Raw genomic sequence first — 15234 nt, 5'->3', positions numbered from 1 at the left:
TGCATATTTTATCTATTTATTTTTAAGGCCAAGTTGCCAGAAATTTTAATATTTTAGTTACGGGAGGTCCTGGATCAGGTTTTATTAACCACTTGCTTTTACTTCCCAAATGCTTTTACAGTGGTGTTGGGTTTAGCGGTTATTTGTCCTAATATTGTACCTGGTCTCAATGACGGCAACTGGTCCCATAAATATCTGGGATTTTGCAACTTATGCAAATATTACTGGGGGGGGGGGGGAGTACTGTAAGTGTGTAAAGTTTGTTTTTGTCAGTCTTTTCTGAATTAAAATAAAAAATAAAAATATGTCCCACATTGGCTACTAAATGAAAAGCCCAATAGGCTTGTTTACACTTTTCGTTGGCCCTCTAAGGAGCTTTCAGAGGGTGTTTGGCAGCCAGCGAGGAGACATTTTGTCTGTTTTAACCTCTAAAAGCCTGCATCACTGTGCTGCAGCATTGCATGCGGTTGCTGCACGGACCTACTAACTTGATATGACTGCTCTGCGACTAAAGGAGGGGCCCATGAAAGATTTGTGTGCTGCTCAGGCTTGTATAATGATTAGGGGAGCAATGTGGATGGTGTAGGTGTCTGCTGCTCCAGGAGTGCTGGCGAGTGGATCTTGTCCCAGCTCCTGTGGCCACTGGAGAGAGGAAGGAAGAATTCCTGATGCCACACATTCACGTGATGGTAGGAGAGACCATCTCAGCCTGGGCTCCCGCAGGCCATGCCCCCAACATGTTTCGCTCCCTGCCCCCCAGAGCGTGGTCATAGGGATGGAGAACCCCTTATGCGTACTCCCCCGATATGCGAACATATGTGTACAAACCGTACTCCCCCCTCGCATCCAGCGGTGGGATTTTTCTGCCGTCCTCCCGTCCAGAGTGGGTCTGTGGGTGTGATCACATCGGGAACAATCCATGCACAAGACCGCTAGCGTACAAGGGGGCAGGGACTGGTCTTGCACTTGATGGATTAGGTAAGTATATCTCTACTCTCCTCACCCCTAGACAAAAAGGAGCAGTTAACCCATGCACTGCGAGCACAGCCCCACTGCCTGGGGAAAAAAATAAAATCTTGGAATTCTTCTTTAATTGCCATTATAAATTATTTTAATTTTTAGACTGAAGTTTTTCTTTAACATACAGATTTGTTTGTGTATTGCCGTGTTGCCACAAAAGGAAATCGGGCATTTCCGAGTCACTTATCCTATATTTGCTATTTATACCCATCATTAGGGTTTCCTGTTGGGTATAAATATGCTACAGATAGGATCTTGATCCTGCCGCGGCGTCGATGCTCAAACTCCCATTCTGAGCTTGCTGTGCAGGTTATTACAGAGAGCCTTCCTTCCGCTGTCATTGTCTGATTGCTGGCTGAAGGAGACGGCTCGCATCTAAAGCCAGGAAATAATATTTCTCTCTGACTGGGCCCTGTCAATGCACTTCCAATGCCATTGCCATACTTGCCTGGAAGGAAATTGCACTTATGTCTCAGGAATCCAATTTATGAATTTTCTTTTCTATAGAATAACTGGGAATTTTTATTTCATGTGTACGAGTCAGGACAGAGATATGGGAGCTGCTATTGTTGACTTTTGATCCTGGTTTAAAGTAGATCTAAGCATAAAAAAAAAAAAAAAAAAAAAAAAAATCATACATGGTAGCTCACCAGTCCTAAGATGTGGCTACATCTTTGTTTTTTTTCCAGGTTTCCCTCCTGTACTGACATTGCTCACTCTGATTTCACTGCCCACTGTTTCATAATGTGCATTAGGAAATGCAGCAAGTCAGAGTCTCGGCTCAGCTCTTGCCTGGATGATGCCCAGTATGATCTAGCCCTCTCCTGCACAGCATGACTGTCCCTGGTCCAGTGACTTCTTCTAGGCCGTGATGTCAGTCTGCTGCAGGTAAGAAGAAGCATTTTCTCTCCTCCAGTGATCAGCACTTAACAAAAGAAAATGCATTTTTTTCTCATTAACCGCTGTCAAAAGGTTTACTAATATGCTTGGATTTTTCCATTTACACTTACACTATTACTAAACGTATTGGGACGCCTGCCTTTACATGCACATGAACTTTAATGGCATCCCAGTCTTAGTCCATAGGGTTCAATATTATGTTGGCCCATCCTTTGCAGCTATAACAGCTTCAACTCTTCTGGGAAGGCTGTCCACAAGGTTTAGGAGTGTGTCTATGGGAATGTTTGACCATTCTTCCAGAAGCACATTTGTGAGGTCAGGCACTTGTGTGGATGAGAAGGCCTGGCTTGCAGTCTCCGCTCTAATTCATCCCAGAGGTGTTCTATCGGGTTGAGGTCAGGACTCTGTGCAGGCCAGTCAAGTTCCTCCACCACAAACTCGCTCCTCCATGTTTTTATGGACCTTGCTTTGTGCACTGGTCCAGATCATTTGGTGGGTAGGGGATTATGGTGGGGGGGGGGGGGGTTTGGTTGGCTTGGCCCCTTTGTTCCAATGAAGGGAAGTCTTAAGGCGTCAGCATACCAAGACATTTTGGACAATTTCCTGCTCCCAACTTTGTGGGAACAGTTTCGTGCTGGCCCCTTCCTATTCCAACATGACTGAGCACCAGTGCACAAAGCAAGGTCCATAAAGACATGGATGAGTGAGTTTGGGGGAGGAACTTAACTGGCCTGGTGATGAGTAAGCACAGTGTAGCTGTGCAAAACTAGTCAACCTCTGTTCCGGCTACTGCAACCGTGGTGTGTGTGTGTCATTGTTTGTATGGAACATTTAATAAATGGACTTCAAGAACGTCGGTGTGCAGCCAATTTCTTTCCTTATTCGAACTTGACTGGCCTGCACAGAGCCCTAACCTCAACCAGATAGAACACCTTTTTGATGAATTGGAGCAGTTACTGTGAGTCAGGCCTTCTCGTCCAACATCAGTGCCTGATCTCACAAATGCGCTTCTGGAAGAATGGTCAAACATTCCAATAGACCCACTACCACTCCGTGTGGACAGCTTTCCCAGAAGAGTTAAAGCTGCTATAGCTGCAAAGGGTGGACCAACTCAATGCTGAACCCTACGGACTAAGACTGGGATGCTTTTTAAAGTTCATGTGCGTGTAAAGGCAGGCGTTCCAATATCGTTGGTAATAGTGTATATTCTACTTACAAATGTTTAGACCAAAGGATATTTAGCCAGTTGCTATTTAGAATTACAATTTGTTATTTACAGTGCCTTGAAAAAGTATTCATACCCCTTGAAATTTTTCGCATTTTGTCATGTTACAACCAAAAACGTAAATGTATTTTATTGGGATAATATGTGATAGGCCAACACAGTTGCACATAATTGTGAAGTGGAAGGAAAATGATTAATGGTTTTCACTTTTTGTTTTACAAATAAATATTTGAAAAGTGTGGCATGCATTTTGTATTCAGGCCCCTTTATTCTGATACTCCTAACTAAAATCTAGTGGAACCAATTGCCTTCAGAAGTCACCTAATTACTAAATAGAGTCCAACTGTGTTTAATTTAATCTCTGTATAAATATTGCTGTTCTGTGAAGCCCTCAGAGGTCCGTTAGAGAACATTGGTGAACAAACAGCATCATGAAGGCCAAGGAACACACCAGACAGGCCAGATGTGTAGTAGTGGGGAAGTTTTAAAGCAGGGTTAGGTTATATAAAAAAAAAAAAAAAAAAAAAAAAATCCCAAGCTTTGAACATCTCACAGAGCACTGTTCAATCCATCATCTTAAAATGGAAAGAGTATGGCATAACTGCAAACCCACCAGGACATGGCTGTCCACCTAAACTGACAGGCCGGGCAAGGAGAGCATTAAACAGGGAAGCAGTCAAGAGGTCCATGGTAATTCTAGAGGAGCTGCAGAGATCCACAGCTCAGGAGGGAGAATTTGTCCACAGGACAACTATTAGTCGTACACTCCACAAATCTGGCCTTTATGGAAGAGTGGCAAGAAGAAAGTCATAAGAAGTCCTGTTTGCAGTTTGCAAGGAGCCATGTGGGGGACACGGCAAACATGTGGAAGAAGGTGCTCTGGTCAGATGAAACCAAAATGGAACTTTTTGGCCTAAAAGCAAAACGCTATTTATGCCAAAAAACAATAACTGCCCATCACCCTGAACACACCATCCCCACCGTGAAATGTGGTGGCAGCATCACTCTGTGGGGATGCTTTTCTTCAGCAAGGACAGGGAAGCTGGTCAGAGTTGATGGGAAGATGGATGGAGCCAAATACAGGGCAATCTTAGAAGAAAACCTGTTAGTCTAGAAAAGACTGGGGGCTGGGGTTCACATTCCAGCAGGACAACGACCCCAATCATACAGCCAGAGCTACAATGAAATGGTTTAGATCAAAGCATATTTATGTGTTAGAATGGCCCAGTCAAAGTCCAGACCTAAATCCAATTGAGAACTTGTGGCAAGGCTTGAAAATTGCTGTTCAGACGCTCTCCATCCAAATTGACAGAGCTTGAGCTATTTTGCAAAGAAGAATAGGCAAAAATGTCACTCTCTAGATGTGCAAAGCTGGTAGAGACACCCCCAAAAAGATTTTGGTTAAAAGGTGGTTCTACAACGTATTGACTCAGGGGGAGGCTGAATTCAAATGCATGCCACACTTTTCACATATTTAAAAAAAATTGAAAACCATTTATCATTTTCCTTTCACATCACAATTATGTGCCACTTTTGTGTTTGGTCTATCACATAAAATCCATTTGTTTTTGGTTGTAACATGACAAAATGTGGAAAATTTCAAAAGGGGTATGAATACTTTTTCAAGGCACTAAATAGTTTGAGGTGGTTGCAACTTTCCTTCCATCTGGGAAATTTTCGGGCTTGTCATACAGTAACTCCATTTTTATTTTTGGCCAACTGGTTTATAAAGGGAGGGGGCAAATCTATTGACCTGGTTGGATTGTTTTTGAGCAATAGCTGGATCTTCATTTATATAATAGTACTGGGTATACCTACGCTGGAACCTGTCAAAAGAAAAAGAAAAACTTCTTAAATTCTTCCAAGTGGCAGCTGAGATGTTTCAAACAGTGGGAAGGTTATTTCCACAATCGGATATACTGACAGAAAAGGGCTGTGGTATTTTGAGGCTGGTACTCAACACTGTGCTATTAGCACTCTACCGTCCTGTTTATAGAGGTGACTAATATGCTAAAAATAAAACGCCATCCAAAAAAAACCCAGTCCACCAGGAACCTAAAATGTAGTGTTTGAGTCATAATTTAAAGTTACAAATCTCTGTGTTTATTTCATTACACATTACAGAAGAGCCACGACCATGCTCCGTGTTGTGTGTTTTTTTTTTTTGTGTTTTTTTTGTTTTTTTTTTGTTTTTTTTTTGTTTTTTTTTTTGTTTTTTTTTTTGTTGTTTTTTTTGTTTTTTTTTTTTTGTTTTTAACAGACCAAAAACATGGACAGATCAACTGCAGATTACATACATTCTATTCTTGTCAATGCGTTTCGCTGAAAACGGCTTCCTCAGGATGAAAGTATTTTCATGTAAAAATTACTATAGTAGTAACCTCGCGCTATCACTTAAAATGTGGTGTGATGACAAACTGCTGCAGGCACCGATCAGTTGATCCATGGCCAATGAAAAGTATTACTATAATAGTGGTGCTGCGCTGTTAGATACCAGCTAATGAGTCATAAGGGAGAAAAAAAATTATAACGTGACAACTCCTGCAATGGGTATAGGTTCTTGCAATGAAAGGTGCATCAACTATACAAACAAATATAAATGGTTGTGTCCCTACAACAAATAATGGGTATGCTGTGCAAGCTCAACAATTCAAAAATATGGCGGATGACTAATCCGGGGCATAACAGCAAACTAAAAATGACAAAATCGATCAACGTTGTAAGTCCATATAGAGTGCAAGAATACATAGGTGGGTGGTAAGTCCCTTCACCATTTAAAATAATGAATAGGTGACTGGTGTCTTTTCATTCCAGTGTGGTGACACCTATGTGTTCGCTAGCCTCTCATCTACTGTAAGATGAGTTTCTAGCTTTTGCTGGGTACTTCCGACTACCTCTAGGCGTCCTTTTCTGGTTGGCCCAAATGGTTTGTGTGCTTCCTCTGTGGTAGTCAGGGGGTCCCTCCCGGTGTCCTCTGTGTTGATGTGTATAGAAGAAGGTTCCACCATAAAAATGCAGCCAGTCGAGCCAACCTGAGGAGAACCCCTAGAGGTAGTCGGAAGTATATATAGTATTTTATATACAGTATCTCACAAAAGTGAGTACACCCCTTCCATTTTTGTAAATATTTTATAATTATTTATTATCTTTTCATGTTACAACATTGAAGAAATTGCACTTTGCTACAATGTAAAGTAGTGAGTGTACAGCTTGTATAACAATGTAAATTTGCTGTCCCCTCAAAATAACTCAACACACAGCCATTAATGTCTAAACTGCTGCCAACAAAAGTGAGTTCACCCCTAAGTGAAAATGTCCGAATTGTGCTCAAAGTGTCAATTTTTTGTGTGGCCACCATTATTTTCCAGCACTGCCTTAACCCTCTTGGGCATGGAGTTCACCAGAGCTTCACAGGTTGCCATTGGAGCCATTTTCCCTCCCCGGTGTCATGTGACTCATTAGTGTTACAAGGTCTCAGGTGTGATTGGGGAGCAGGTGTGTTAAATTTGGTGTTATCGCTCTCACTCTCTCATACCGGTCACTGGAAGTTCAACATGCCACCTCATGGCAAAGAACTCTCTGAGGATCTGGAAAAAAAAAAATTTTGCTCTACATAAAGATGGCCTAGGCCAGGTATATGCAATTAGCGGACCTCCAGGTGTTGCAGAAGTACAAGTCCCATGAGGCATAGCAAGACTCTGCCTCTGAGTGTCATGCTTGTGGCTGTCAGTCTTGCTATGCCTCATTGGATTAAAAAATATATTCCCCTTTGCTGGTCTCCTGACAGCTACATAAAAGATTATGTAGGGAGGGGAGGGGTTGAGGAGCTGGGCCAACACATATTCACATGTGAAATACATGTGAGTGTTGAGGATCCTAAAGGAATAATTCCCCAGTAATTCAGGTATATTAAGGGGATTTCTGCCCTTGGGAGGAGTACATCAGTGTGATGAGGAGAGTGGTGGGGAAGGCACATTGCGGTCACCATGTTTTCTTACAAGCCATCAGATCTGTTGGCTGCAAATAAATGTGTCTCCCACGTCCTGTTTACAGCTTTGTACAGAAGCGAGATATTTTGGAGCTCGGACATTTTTAGCATGTCTGAATAAGCAGTGTGTGCTGAGCTTTGGAGGTGACACTGAGCTCTATTGTGCTGCAACCTTCAACAGTCGCCTCGTCTTCCTCGCCAAGCACAGGAGCCTCCAGTCTCTGCACCGCCATTGCCAGAACCGCACAATTAACGCCCAACTGTGGTTAACAGCAACTTCTAAAAGTCCACAGTTAGGAAGAACTTGCTTTTCTAGTGGGTGTTTGTGACTTGCCTTTTCTGGAAATGTCAGAACATGACTTTATAAATACATCAAAACAGCCTGCGTGCATCAAGCCTTTCTTTTAAAGTTGAACTCCGGGCAGACCCATACAAAAATGCCAATCGCTGCAGCCATGGGTTCACAATTTTTTTTTTTTTTTTTTTTTTTTTTTTTAAGTATTTAACATTTTGTGCAAGTCCCTGGATCTGTCCAGGTATCAGCCTTTTGTAATCCTTTGCACTGCATTACTGGGAGGAGGTTCTCTGCTGCATGTACATGTGCTGACAGGGAACGTTCATACATGAAGAGAGAGAAAATGAACATATTAGTATAAGTGGAGGTGTCCTAGCTGTATTATACAATACTCATGTGGATGAGATAAACATCAAATTCAATAATGGCACCATCCCTCTGTATGATACGTATAGAAGAAAACAATCTCCACTGTCCACACCAGAAACAGGAGTGGAGAGTGATCCCTTTTTATGGTCAAGAAAATATGGTCCTGAGGAAGCAAAAAGCGAAACGTCGACCTCTTTGACTCAGTAGTAACGGATCCAATATGATGTATACTATCTGGTTGTATCAATGAGAGCTTCAATTCTCTTGTTTTTATCTTGTGCTAATAATTTTTAGAATTATTTTTTGTAATAAAAGGATTTTGTAATATTTTGTAATGTTCCTTTTCTAGTACCGGTAAAGTCTGCTCAAAATGTCCTAATCTTCTAAAACAATCTATATATGGATGTGGTACCCCCTTAGCCATTTATCTTTTGAAATAAGGGACTTCAATTGTGCCAAGAGAATGAAAAAAAGACAAATTAAAACATAGTCTTTATTTTGAAACATCATACATTCTCAAAGGTTAAAAATAACAGTACAAAGTCTGATATAACAAAAATACAATGCATTTGAAAGGTGGTATAGCCATAAAAGGAATGTAATCAGCCATCGTTCACGAAAGATGGGCATACAGGATTAACGCGTTTCGCTTTTCAGTGCTTCATCAGAGATTGTGCCAGCAATATGGAACAGCATCGCTACATGCATTAAAATTAAAAGATATTAGACTAATATATAAAGACAGAACTATATCAGCATCCAAAAACAATTGAACAATAGGATACCCATATGGATCATAACAATGGGGGGGGGGTAAAGGAGGAAAGAAGAAAATGGAAAGGGGCCGTATTCTTTTAAGTGGAAAAGCTGAAGTTTATAATTTTTCGAAGTTAGTTTTTTTTTTTTTGGGGGGGGGGGGGGGGACCAGAGCACTTTTTGCGATTCGGCACTGCGTAGTTTTAACTGACAATTGCGCGGTCGTGCGACGTGGCTCCCAAACAAAATTGCCGTCCTTTTTTCCCCCACAAATAGAGCTTTCTTTTGGTGGTATTTGTTCACCTCTGTGGTTTTTATTTTTTGCACTGTAAACAAAAAATAGCGAAATTTTTTAAAAAAACGCATTATTTTTTACTTTTTGCTATAATAAATATCCCCAAAAAATATATAAAAAAAACTTTTTTTTTTCCCCCAATTTAGGCCGACCCGTATTCTTCCACATATTTTTGGTAAAAAAAAAATATCGCAATAAGCGTTTATTGATTGGTTTGCACAAAAGTTATAGTGTCTACAAAATAGGGGATAGTTTTATGGCATTTTTATTAAGGCGGGCAGATTGGACACTTTTGGCGCTATTTTGGGACCATTCACATTTATACAGCGATCAGTGCGATTAAAAATGCATTGATTACTGTTTAAATGTGACTGGCAGTGAAGGGGTTAAACACTAGGGGGCAGTGAAGGGGCTAAGTGTGTCCTAGGGAGTGGTTCTAACTGGGAGGGGACTGGGCTATGTGTGACATGACACTGATCACCTCTCCCGATTACAGGGAGCTGTGATCAGTGTCCTGTCACTAAGCAGAAAGGGGAAATGCTTGTTTACATCAGCATTTCCCCGTTCTTCCTCTCAGTGAGACAGTCGCGGGTATCCCCACGGACATTGTGTCCGCAGGACCCGTGATCACACTCACGGAGCTTGCGGTGTGTGCGCCCACAAACCGCTTCCTAAAGGGCAACATACAGGTACGTTAATATGCCTGTATGTGCCCTTCTGCCGACGTATATTGGCGTGAGCTGGTCGGCAAGCGGTTAAGGGTGTGTACGCCATGGCCTGCAGGCTGCTGCTTCCTATTAAAATCCTTCCTCCATGCCGCTCGATACTGCCCAATTTTCAAGTGCTACTGGAGTTAACAGCGTGTGAAAAATGGATACATTTCAGAGAGGCAATCTTATGGTGTTGCTTCATTCAGCGAGTGTTAAGTGACGGGAACTGGCTTGTTCGGCTAGCGGCGGGGTTTTTATTCCATGCGGGTCCGTGGCCGGCATTCATGAACATCCCTAAACACTCACTTGACACCTCTACTGATCCAGCACTGTGCCATCTGCAGCACTGCTCTCCTCTTTCTCTTCTCACAGGAGACGCAGGCAGCAGCAGAAGCCATAGGCTCCAGCTGCTGTCAATCAAATCCTGCGAGGAGGGATCAGGTGGGGTGTGGTCAAGCTGCGCTGTGTGTGTCTGTGGATGAACACAGCCCGACTCAGGAGTGCACCCGCACAGGTTGGGGGGCGCACTCAGCACCCGGCTTGCTGAGGGGCACTTATAAAAAGAAGGAGCAGATGGCCCAGGTGGGGGACTCCAGAAGTAAGAGACTACTCTGAAATATGTTTGCACAGAGCAGGTAAGTATAACATCATTTTTTATTTTGTAAACAATCAGTTTTTGTATTTAATGACTTTTTTTTGCTGGGTTCAAGTTAACAACAAGTGTCTGGTAGAAGTGTTAGAGAAACACATTGTTTTATACTTACTTTTCACGCTGGACGGCCTGCACTGTGATCTAACAGTGCAAGACTTCCAGGAGTAAAAGATGATGTACCAGGATTATGAAATAATGGTATAATAATGGCGTTGTCACCCTCCCCCCCAGGGGTTGATATGGCGCATTTAGAGTATAGCTGTATACATACGATATATTAAATAATAAGGAAAATAAAAATAAAGAAAAAAAAAAGGGGGCAGAGTGTGGCAGAATGGAGGAGGGGGGGAGCTTGGTGGTAACGTAAAGTGTTTCAGTTCAAGTCCAAGCATTAATCCATGTAAGGATAATGAGGTGCTGAGAACGTATAAGTCCAAGAAAGCTAGAAGAGGCTCTGGAACAAGACAAAAAAGAGAGGACGGCTCCCTCTAAGTGTAGCGTGTATCATACAACAATTTTATTATAGGGGATTAAAAACGCTGACATTTGAGTAGATAGAATCCAGCATTGTAAAAAATAGTGTCAGTTCTGCTGCATGTTCCATGGTAGTAGATGTCACGGGCCGGTGGAGGGTATCCTCTGTCCTGGGTCCTGTGGCTTTCCGGCGGTGCTGTGGGTGCTCAGTGCTGCTGAGCAGCTGGGACGCAGATGGGGAACGCGCCGTGATGCTCCACGTAGTGCTTATGTCCTCACTTCCAGGAAGGGGGTCAGGGGGGCGGCGCTTCGCGTTCGGAGCATGCATGCTCCTTCATCAGGCATCACGCATGCTCCGATTGCGAAGCGCCGCCCGCCTGACCCCGTTCCTGAAAGTGAGGACATCAGCACTACGTGGAGCATCACGGATCGTTCCCCATCTGTGTCCCAGCTGCTCAGAAGCACTGAGCACCCACAGCACAGCCGGAAAGCCACAGGACCCAGGACAGGGGATACCCTCCACCGGCCCGTGACATCTCTATCCGGGAACATGCGGATGAACTGACACTATTGTTTACAATGCTGGATTTTATCTATATAAATGTGAGTGTTTTTAACCCCCTATAAAAAATTGTTGTATGATACACGCTGCACTTAGAGGGCGCCCTCATCTCTGTTTTTTTTGTCATCACCACTCCCCACCCTCCCACCCCCAAGTCTATACAGTAAATCACAATACTGACCAATACAAAAACTTCCCAGCATACCATCCATCTAGTTAGCTTTTTTTTTTTTTTATTCTTGTGCTTTGTTGTATCACAAAACTGGCTGAACTGAATTAGAAATACAGCTAACATATAGCGATCTGTATTTTACTAGGTCTTTAGAGGATTGACTAGAGTACCCCAAAAATAGCGCATTCGCTATAAGGACAGAATTCTGCAGAAGCTGCGTGGAATGACAACCTCTCCCGACTGCTGTAACTTTGTGAAGAGGGATGATGCTGTAATTGCAATATTTACCCAGATTCCTTTCCCATTCATCCAACCATTTAGACAAATCTATTTTTGATATACTCAAGACCTTAATGCGGTCATAAAGGAGGTGACCGGTCTCATTTAAAAGCCTAGCCAAGCAGCGCCTCCATTATGGAGACCACATAAAACATCTAGGAGTGGAGATGTTACCAGTAACTGTTTATCCGGCCCCACATTCCTTTCAGGCTGATGTTACCCAGCAGGAGATGATAAATTTCCTCCCAGAATCTACTCGCGTCAACGAGTTATATTAACACACTTGTACTGAACTGGATGTGACCCAGATCCCTGTGGCGTCATGAAAATATATATGGCAAGACCAGAACAAAAATGTTTTACACTAAAAGGAAAAAAAAAGAGGATTTACTGAAGTCTGAATTCTAGCTGACGAAAAAGACAAAGTGTAGCAACCTAATTTTTTATCCTTCATGCTCTTAGCTTTGTACTAGATCAGTGTTGTTTTGTTCTAAATCTTGGGGTTTAAAGCACAGCTCCGGCCAAAACTAGCAAAAAAAAAAAAAAAAAAAAAAAAAGGGCCAATTCAAAGATATAAAATAACAAATCCAGCTTTTGCTGCAATATTCGCCCTCAAAGATTGCCTCAGGTTCTTATTTTTTTTTTTTTTTTTTTTTTGAAAACTGACATTTTTTATCCTTTGTCAATAATAAACACAGAAGTGTACAAGATTTTTAGTTTGAAAAAGCCATAAAGTGCCAACTTACAGAGCATACAACGGTAAAGCTTTACTAGGGTCAATTTTTCCTATAGATATAATAGACATGTCCATGATGAAAAAATTACTTGCGTATCGTTTTTGTTTAGATTCGTTAATCTAGTTTTGTCAAATTCGGTGGATTCGTTCGATAACATTCAATACCATTTTTTCGACTTGACCAATTCAAATTTTTTTTTTCCCTGTTTCAAATGTGTGCAGCAAAGTGAACAAACAAAAAAAAGATCTTCAGCGAATGATTACAATGACTCTTTAAATCACCCTTTGGCTTAAAAAAAACAGCATTATTTCAGACTGGTACTCTAATAACACAGTGTTTGATTTTAGAAATATGTTTACAGTTCAATTTCGAATGAAATTCGATGTAAAATTCGATTCGAATTTCAATCTGAATTTCAATGATGGGGACGAATTTCATTTCGTTATTCGGAGCATTCAGTAAACTTTGTTTATGCTGTAATTTGGGTATTCAGATATATCCGAATCTCCGAATATTATTAATTCAGAATTAAAAGAACCGCACATGTCTAGAATATAACATTTATTAACATCAAGCCTAGTAATAACGGCTCAGAGTACCAGTATCTCAACTTAATCCCAGCCGCACAGGTGTGCGCAACCAAGTTGGGAAAAGGCGCAGTATTAAGCGCAATAGTATAAAACAAAAAGATACAGGAGAGCAAGAAGAAGAGAGAGCGGAAGGGGAGAAGGCAGTAAAGGACATCCTCCTGTATTGGGACCCCATCGAAGTCCAAAGTCACCATCCTCACACTTCGTCGCTAATGTTGGGAAACATCAGGTTGGAGGAGCTTCCAAGAGATCCCACAATTCCCAAACTTGGTTATGAGCATCAAGGGAGTCATTTAGCAAAGCAGTCAAGTATTCCATCCATTTCACATCTTGGATCCTGGAGTGCAAATTTAACAGAGGGAGGCTCCCATTTCTTCCATTTAAGAGCAACCAAGCATGGTATATATTTTTTTTCCCCCCTTAGATGCCTATAGTCTAATGGTCAGCATCATTTAACCACCATCCTATGGGCCCAGGTCATCCTAGACCCGCCCCAGCCTGTGACTGGACCGTAAAAGGAGAAGCAGGACAATGATTAGCTCATCTCTTGGTCACTCTGCTTTCTTCTCCTATCAGCAGGCTGCTTGTCAGGACATAACCTGAGTGGGTGTCCTTCTCCTGCTGCTTCTTCCACACTCCAGCCCTTTCTATGAGAGTGGAATCTTGGTAGCCTGCCAGTCCTCTAATGTAAACATACTGTAAGTGATTCCGAAATCCATGGCCACAGCATACATTTTCATTCTGAACATCCGAATTGTAACAACACAAACACTCGTTATTTTTGACAATCCTATATCAGCTTACTTGAAAAATCTCCTTTCATGTTGTGACTGCTGCCTGTCTGCTGGCCGTCTCTTTCCACAACTTCCTGGATTCCCTGCATGCTTTGCAGACTCTGCTCTCCTGTATACTTTCAGGTTTTCTGGATTACATATCCCATGGTATCTTGCTGCCTGCAAGCAGTGATTCCAGTAATGACACTACCTTCTGAAACTTCTCCTCTCAACATATCTGTAGTTCAGAAGGCAGGATCTCTGAAATGTGACACAGTAGTACCTACCAACAGGACAGCAATGCATTCCTATGGGCAAATAGATATAAAGGGATGATCATCCGTTTACATCCATATCCGTTCAGGTCCATTTTTCTAAACAGAACAAATCTCAGTTTTTGTTCAATTTAAAATAAAGGAAGCAGACCTAAATAGACATAAACGGACAATCGGCCTGTTTTTACATTGGTTTTTAGGATCCGCTGGACTCCTAACAACTAGTGACTTATCCTTGCTATCAGCAACAGGGATGAGTCATTGGTTGTTAAGGAGCCGGTTCTTCGGCAAGGCCAAATTACAGCTCCTCTTCTCCCTCTTCGGCCCTGCCAGTAAAGTAAACAAAGGGGTGGGGTCACCAGATGACATCACTGGATGGCCCCGTCCCTTTGTTTACTTTAGCAGAGGAAAAAAAATGAAATTTCATTAGGGGGCGGCAAGAGACGGGAGCAGTCGGGTTTGGCAGGTGGCATTTTTTTTTTTTTTTTATATATATAAAGAACTTGTCAAAAACGGTGTTGTGTGTTTATTTACACTAGTCTTTTTGTCCCTTTTTGCAGAAAGTGCGCTAATAATTTAGACCATAAATTTCTCCTGCAGGCTTTCAGGCTTGCATATTTTCCAACCGGCATTTCAGCAAATATTCACTTGTGTATTCATTTATATGACACGTTTATTTTCTCCCCCAGTCCATACGATATGTGAAATATGCACTCTCATCCCACAGCCCTAAATTTAAACACCTGTGATATTCGTAGAGGTTATCACATTTTTTAGATGTGTTTTAGGCCATCCATTGCTTGAGTCCTCCTACGTTTGGGCTGTGGCTGTGACAGCCTCCTCCATCTGCTGACCCGATGGTTATCATCCTACCTGCCACATGTAAATCCTCCTGGATTGATTTCTGCGTGTCTGTGGAATTCTCTCTGTCCATGATCCAGTTTCACCAGCCCAAACTCAGCCCTCACCTCATTAAGGAAGAATTCCAGTAGTTTAACTTAGCTGTAACACCCAAAGGAATCATTACTACTCCCCCCATATCACTGATAAGAGAGACAGATGGACTTCAACATTCTGCATTTTTCCAGGAAAATTTGCCTTGTTATTTCAAGGAAACTCACATTTTAAAGAAGCCCTGCCTCTTTAGGCACATTATACATCA

The sequence above is a fragment of the Aquarana catesbeiana genome, linkage group LG04, assembly GCF_042186555.1.
Source record: "Aquarana catesbeiana isolate 2022-GZ linkage group LG04, ASM4218655v1, whole genome shotgun sequence".
Classification (NCBI taxonomy): Eukaryota; Metazoa; Chordata; class Amphibia; order Anura; family Ranidae; genus Aquarana; species Aquarana catesbeiana.
This window is presented reverse-complemented; position numbering follows the sequence as displayed.